Consider the following 7,326-nt stretch of genomic DNA (forward strand, 5'->3'; position numbering starts at 1 on the left):
CGGTTACCACCTCCTCCCATTTACTCACCCGTTTTCCATTTCTTAATGAGACCATAGTACGTTTCACTTCGACTTGTATAAATAGGCATTACCTATTCCCACCGAACAACAAGTTCAGGTCAGGAGCATACAACACTCAGAAAACATTTGCTAGCTTTCCATCTGTTAGCTTCCCACTTTCTGATACAAGTCATAGAAAACAACTACTCTTCCAGAATCAACTATTCTGGTCTCAACACTTTCTTCGCTTCCCTCCCTAAAACCAACCCTTCTCCTTCACTTTGTGACCGAAGCAAGTATGGAACGACCATTTCTTGGTTTAGGCCGGATTTGTACAGATTGATCTCTCGAATATAAAGTACTCTCTTGCAGTACATTTTTTAGGGTTTAAATTCATTTCTCACCCACACACCTGAAATTACCATAATCAGCAGAAACCGTTTTCACCCTCAAACACTCGGTTTTCAAGAAGAAACCTCAGGTTAAAGGAGAATCGACTCTAGCTAATACAACTAGTATCACACAGGAGGTGTGGGGATTAGGTTTCCCAGTTGCTAGAGTTATCCCTTATATAGTCTTTCAAATCAGGGTTTGCAATCAATGTTAGCTTGGTAACAAAGCATTCAATATTCACCGTTAGATGAAAACCTGATTAGATTCAAGCTAATATATCTCAACCGTTGGATCGAAAACTTAGCTTGTTACACACAAATGAAATGCACGATTTTAGGTTTGTGTAACCGTACCCAAACATGTACATTTGTTGGTTCAACAATAGTTAACCAAATGGTTATCCATATGAGCACTTTCATATCAACCATATTCTTCTTCACCATAACTAGTTCAAATGACTCAAATGAACTAGTTAGAGAGTTGTTCAATTTCAAGAAAATCTTATGTAACTACACAAGACACAGTCGAAGCAAAAACGATTTGATTCACTCGAATCGATTCATGAACTTTATAGCCACGGTTTGCATTTTGCATTCCTTAGTTAATATAAATAAGTTCACAAACAATCGTCTTTAGATATAACCAACTTAAGTTCGCAGACTTAGTTAGCGGACTTAAATTCCCGGAAGGAGTTCTTAAACTCCAACAGATTTTCTCGGGTCGAGAACTTACGCCAGTTCGCGGACTGAGTTCACGGCTCTTGTTCCGGTTCTCTTGATCAACAAAGTTCGCAAACTTCGATTCAAGGAAAAGGGACTTATACATATATGTGTTGCCATACAATGCTTATATCCATCATTGGTTATATAATCTAAACTCTCATTTCAATCATTGAAACATTCTTAGAGGATGTTATTATATAGTTGTTACTCACAAACTATTTTCCGTCAAAGTAAGCAATTTTCAAAGTGATTGAAACGTATCATGACTTTCGTCACTAGGTAAAGATGAACTTGGCCAAAGCAAAAGCTTACCAACACATTTTTTGAGAAATAGATAGGCGAGATAAACTCGGCTCGAAAGAGCAAATGTGTATAATCAAAGTCTATATAGCAAAACGACTTTTGTCTCAAAATAGGAGATAGAGTGGATAGACTTTTGAGTGATAGATAAAGTTCCACCAGTTCCTTGAGTAGTCCTTCGTCTTGTATGATGATTGCCATGGAGTTCTTGAGCTAAAATACACTTTCTATCCTAGTATGAGACTTAGCTATAGTAGACTAGAAATCAAGACTTATAGTTTTGATCACTAACATTGACAAACATGCTTGAGATAGCAACGCATGCGAGTTCGACCGAGCAATGCTCTAACAGTTATAACAATCGTTATCGTTATTCACGACTATCGTGATCAAAGCTATTTTCAAGATTGAAACGTCTTCATGACTTGCGTCATGGGTAAAGATGAAAGTGGTTAAAGCAAAATCTCACAAATACATATTTCGAGGAAAAGATACGCGAGTAAACTCGGCTCGAAATAGCAAATGTGTATGTATGAAAACTATCATACTTATACGACTTTGTCTCAAGAGTAGGAGATAGAATAGACTTTTGAGTGACAGATAAGTTCAAGTCTCCACATACCTTTTTGTCGGATGAAGTTCCACTTATTCCTCGAGTAGTTCTTCGTCTTCGTAAGATGATCGCCATGGAGTCTGAAGCTCACCTGCACTTAACTATCCTAGACCGAGACTTAGTCATAAGTAAACTAGAAATCAAGACATATATCTTTGATCACTAGTATTGACAAACATGCTTGATATAGCAACGCATGCGAGTTCGACCGAGCAGTGCTCTAACAAAAGTAGGGGGCGTGATACATATCACCATAGTATTGTTGTCGAAGTTGTGATATAAGAACTTTGATATTGTGTAATAATACTATGACACTGTATAACAATGATCGAGAGCTTTTGTTTTCTCATTGTTATGGCTACGGATCTTCAACAACTATGATGCTGAATTGAACATCTATGGAATCATGGGAGTACTTGGAAAAGATGAAGTTTTCGAGTAATGTTGAAGCACCAAGGAGATCAAGCATGTGGACGAGAAGCTACAAAGTTTTATTTATTTTGTAATCCATATGTATTGATAGTTTTCCCACTAAAATTGACAAAGGGGGAGATTGGTAGAGCATTGCTCGGTCGAACTCGCATGCGTTGCTATCTCAAGCATGTTTGTCAAGTTTAGTTGTCAAAACTATATGTCTTGATTTCTAGACTACTTATAGCTAAGTCTTGGTTTAGGACAGTTTAGTGTAGTTGAGCTCCAGACTCCATGGCGATCATATTACGAAGATGGAGAAATACTCAAGGAACCAGTGGAACTTCATCCGACTAAAAGGTATGTGGAGACTTGAACTTATCTTTCACACAAAATTCTATCTATCTCCTACTCTTGAGACAAATTCGTATAAGTATGATAATTTTCATACATACACATTTGCTATTTCGAGCCGAGTTTACTCGCCTATCTGTTTCTCGAAATATATGTTGGTAAGCTTTCTCTTTAACCACTTTTCATCTTAACCCGTGACGAAAGTCATGATGACGTTTCAATCTTGAAAATATCTTTGATGACGATAGTTGTGAATAACGATTGTTATAACATTATAGAAGAATGTTTCAATGATTGAAATATAAATTTGAGATTACGTAACCAACTATGGATATAAGCATATATAGTGTGTTCGCACATTAGTTTATAAATCCATGTGCCAGAACCAAGTGTGTGCATATGTGTACATACGGTATTGGACACCTATCACGGTGTTTTAGACACCTATCAAACCGATTTTGTGAACCAATGGTTTAATATGGAAGTGCATACGGTATTGGTGTCTAATATGGAAGTGCTCATATGGCTAACCATTGGTTAACTATTTGTGAACCAACTAAGTGTACACGTTTAGGTACGGTTACTCAAACCTAAATGAAATATATTTCATTTGCGTGTGACAAGCTAAGTTTTGATCTAACAGTTGAAAGATATTAGCTTGGTTAAATCAGGTTTTTCATCTAACGGTGAATATTGAATGCTTTGTTAGCAAGGTAACTTGGATTGCAAACCCTGATTTGAAAACTATATAAAGGAGACATATAGCAACTGGAAAAACTAGTCCCCACACCTTCTGTGTGATACTAGTTGGTTTTTCTAGAGTCGATTCTCCTTTAACCTTAGGTTTCTTCTCGAGACCCTGTAGGTTAACGACTAAAAGACTTCATTGGGATTGTGAAGCCAGACGAAACTGCTTCTCTTGTAATTGAGCGATCTGATCTTGTCATTTTCTATCATACGAGTTCAATTGAATAATTGACTTGAGATTATATCTCCGATAGGGAAAGATAAAAAGAAATCACAAACATATTCGTCTCATTGTTTGTGATTCCACAATATCTAGTTTCGCTACCATACGATTTAGATTATTGTAAGGTGATTGATAATTCTAGGCTGTTCTTCGGGAATATAAGTTCGGGTTATCAGTTGGTTTATGTTCACCTTGATTTTATCAAAAGACGGAACAAAACTCTTAGGTTTATCTGTGGGAGACAGATTTGTCTATCATCGTAGACTTTCCTGTGTGATACAGATTTGTTTATTAAAGTCTTCGACTTTGGGTCGTAGCAACTGATAGGTGTATAAAACACCGTGATATTTATCTATTGGTTATGCTTTCTTTGCGAGTTTTCTTGTAAATTATATATCTTATGATTACTTTTGAGCTAATCAGGTACTTTGGAGTCATTGGAGCAAAAAGAAGCGAAACTCGTTAAAACCATGGATTTCTTCCCATCATATTGTACAGAATGGAAATATAAAGCCACCGGCGAAAGAATGAGGTTACTCGGACGTTGTACGAGAAAGTTAGGAGCAAATGAATTATGGCGGGATCTGAACTGTCAGTCTCGGAGAACCGACAGTTTAATGGAGAATGCTATCACCTAGGGTGGCCCTTGTCCGATTCCGGATGTCATGATAAATCTTATCATCTACGCGATCTTGAAACTGAGAATAGTCTTCTTTCTTCATTACAAACCACCTGAGAGTTAGAGGTGAAGAAAGAGAGGCGTAAATGGTTGTCTGAAACCATTCTCATCTGTATCGAGTGATGACAGATTGAGAGGAAATCGAGAGACAGAGAAGATCTGAGGTGGATCGAGTTGGTTGCTGCTGTCGGTTCATGGGCGGAATTAAGGGTTTTGATGGTTGAATCTGGTGGTCTGAACAAGAAAGGAGGAAGTGATGATTAAATTAGCTAGGGTTTCTGTGAGATAATGGGTCTGTAATTAAACAGGGTAGAAGGTGGTGGTAGTAATTGATCGAAACTATGGAGGTGTTTGAGTCTTAATCTGGAGAATTAATGATAAGAAAGGATCTGATGTTGCTGAATTAGTAACAGAAGATGGTGGAATTGATGGTGCTGCTAAAGGGATCTGTTGTTGGATGGGTTTTGATAATTGGGTTCACTCGAACTACTCACAATTCGTGTTGTTGCCAGGGGTTTGTGAATGGAAAATGGTGGTATCTATTGAAGTTCTGATGGAGATGGGTTTGCTGTAAATGGTTAAGAAAAGGGTTTGCTGAAATAGAGAATAGCAGATGTTGTTGCAGCTGATTCAAGAACACAAGGTGGTCTCTGGTGGTGAAGAATTGAGTTGTTATAATGGTGATGTTCAATTGAGTCTTTGTTGGCTGGAGCTGGTGAAAGATCAAAAGCTAAATGTTGGGTTCGAATTAAGGAATCTGTGAAGAATCATAAGACACATGAGGGGTCTGATCGAATTCGAGAAACATATAGAGATTTTGAAGGCAAGAAGAAGTTCCAGTTGAGCCTGGTATTGAACCTGACTTGCAAATGATTGTGGTCATGAAGCTGTTGCAGGCGAATAGTATGGATGGACTGAAACGGGGAGATATTTGCTCTTGCAACTGGTTGTGTTCGAATGGGGTTGTGACTTGATGCATTGGCTGAACAGAGAATGCAAAGAAAGTTGCAGCTGCAATTGCAGTGAACAAGGTGGTTGCAGTGGACAAGTTGATGGAGGAAGTTGTTTCTGTTCTTAGAAGGCGATGCAATGAAGTTTGCAAGAACCAGAGAATGAGCTGATGCTGGGTTGGAGGATAAGGAGGCCTCAGATATGATGTTTCTGCCATCAGTTCATGGTAATGGAAGGTGCAGAGTTGGTTGTGCAGCTGTAATGGGTACAGAAGTGGCAGGAAGAAATGGTGGTTGATGTTTGAAGCCAGGGACTTGTTTGAGGTGAAACTGGTACTGCAGTGAAATGGGAGTGAGCTTAAGGTAATGGTGTTTGAGTTGTAATAGAAGAATGAGTTGCAGTAACAGTAAGACACTGGTCTGGTAGCTTTTGTTGCCATGCAGAGAGAGATGGGTAGGTAGAAGTGGAATTGAAGAAGCTGCAGTTGAGCGTCCGAGATGCTGCGAGGAATGTGTTGCCAGAGTTTTGAATTCGGAGATTGAATGGGTCTTGTGGATGAGTCAGGTGAAGTATTGGCTGGTTGCTATGAAGAATGGCAGGCTAAAGCTGCAGTTGCATAGTTGCAGGAACAAGGCTAGAGGCCTTGTTGCAGTTGAGAATGGCAGCTGAGCTGCAAGTGCTGGTTGCAGTGCAACTGGTGCTGGTGGGTTAAATTGCAGGTTTAATAGATGGACCAGCAGGCATGGGTGTACAAGGAAAGATTGAAGTTGCAGTTCAAGTTGTTAGTGGTTCAAGTAGTATTTTAGATGCGCACCGCTGATTGCTAAGTGGTGTACTAGGATGTATGGCTTGTACAGGGTAGTGCAGCTGCCACTGAGCAGGATGGAGTTGCAGGTGGTGGATGTAGATCAAGCTACAGGACAGATTAGTCTGCAAGATTTGGCTGATGCAGTAACGAGTAGGTGTTGCAGCTACAACAGAGATGGAATTGGTTGAGAAGATGAATGAGATATTGCAGGTGGTGTTTTACTAGAGCTGATGCTGATGGAATTTAGGAAGGAAGAATTGGAAAATGAGTTGAAGTCAGATTCAGCTAGGAGTTGCGGTTGGTGCTGCTGGAGCTACAGATGGTATGGCAGATGGAGCTATGTTGCAGGTGCAATGTTGGTATTGAGTTGGCTGTGTAGTGATGCTATTGTTGAGCTGCAGGGATAAATGGAATTGTTGTTGTGTGAGATGAGAAGCTGCAGCTGGATACACATCTGTAGGTGTTGTTGCTGCTGGAGATTTCATGGGTTAATGTTGGAGCTGAAGCACGGGTTGCTGTGAAACGTTGGTACTAAGCTGGAGTAGAGCATCTTGTCAGTTTCACAAGACTGACAGGCATAGCAAATTGATGGGCCTTCTGAGCTCTGTTTAAGACAGTCTTGCCGTGAGTTTGTGGGCTCTATATTATGCTGGATTTTAGAGAAATTGAAATAGTTGCCGAGAGTTCTGTAGGTTTTGGGGGAGACTTAAAAGGCAGAGAAACATATAAAAAGAAAACCTCTCCATGAGATATCTTATTATCTTCTTCACTACTTTTGGTTCTAGGGTTATCTCACAATTATCTCACAATTATCGATTATGATTCTCTAGAAATATCGCCATGTATGATTGATTGTTAGTTTTGTCAAGTTGCAAATTGGTAGAACTCGTAATCATATTTATTGCTAGTTTAGGGTTTATTATACGTAAACGTGATACACCTTGAATACACGTAGCATAATTGTGATTATTGCTTGTAGTGATACATCCTAGTAGTCACATGTGGATCATAACCTTTGTTAAAACGGATTAATGCTTTTACACGCTCGTTTGCATTGATTAGTCTTATTTCATAGAACTCAGTGCTCTTAGGGAGTTAAACTTAATTGTGCTTTTACACTTTAGG

The sequence above is a fragment of the Papaver somniferum genome, chromosome 3, assembly GCF_003573695.1.
Source record: "Papaver somniferum cultivar HN1 chromosome 3, ASM357369v1, whole genome shotgun sequence".
Lineage (NCBI taxonomy): Eukaryota > Viridiplantae > Streptophyta > Magnoliopsida > Ranunculales > Papaveraceae > Papaver > Papaver somniferum.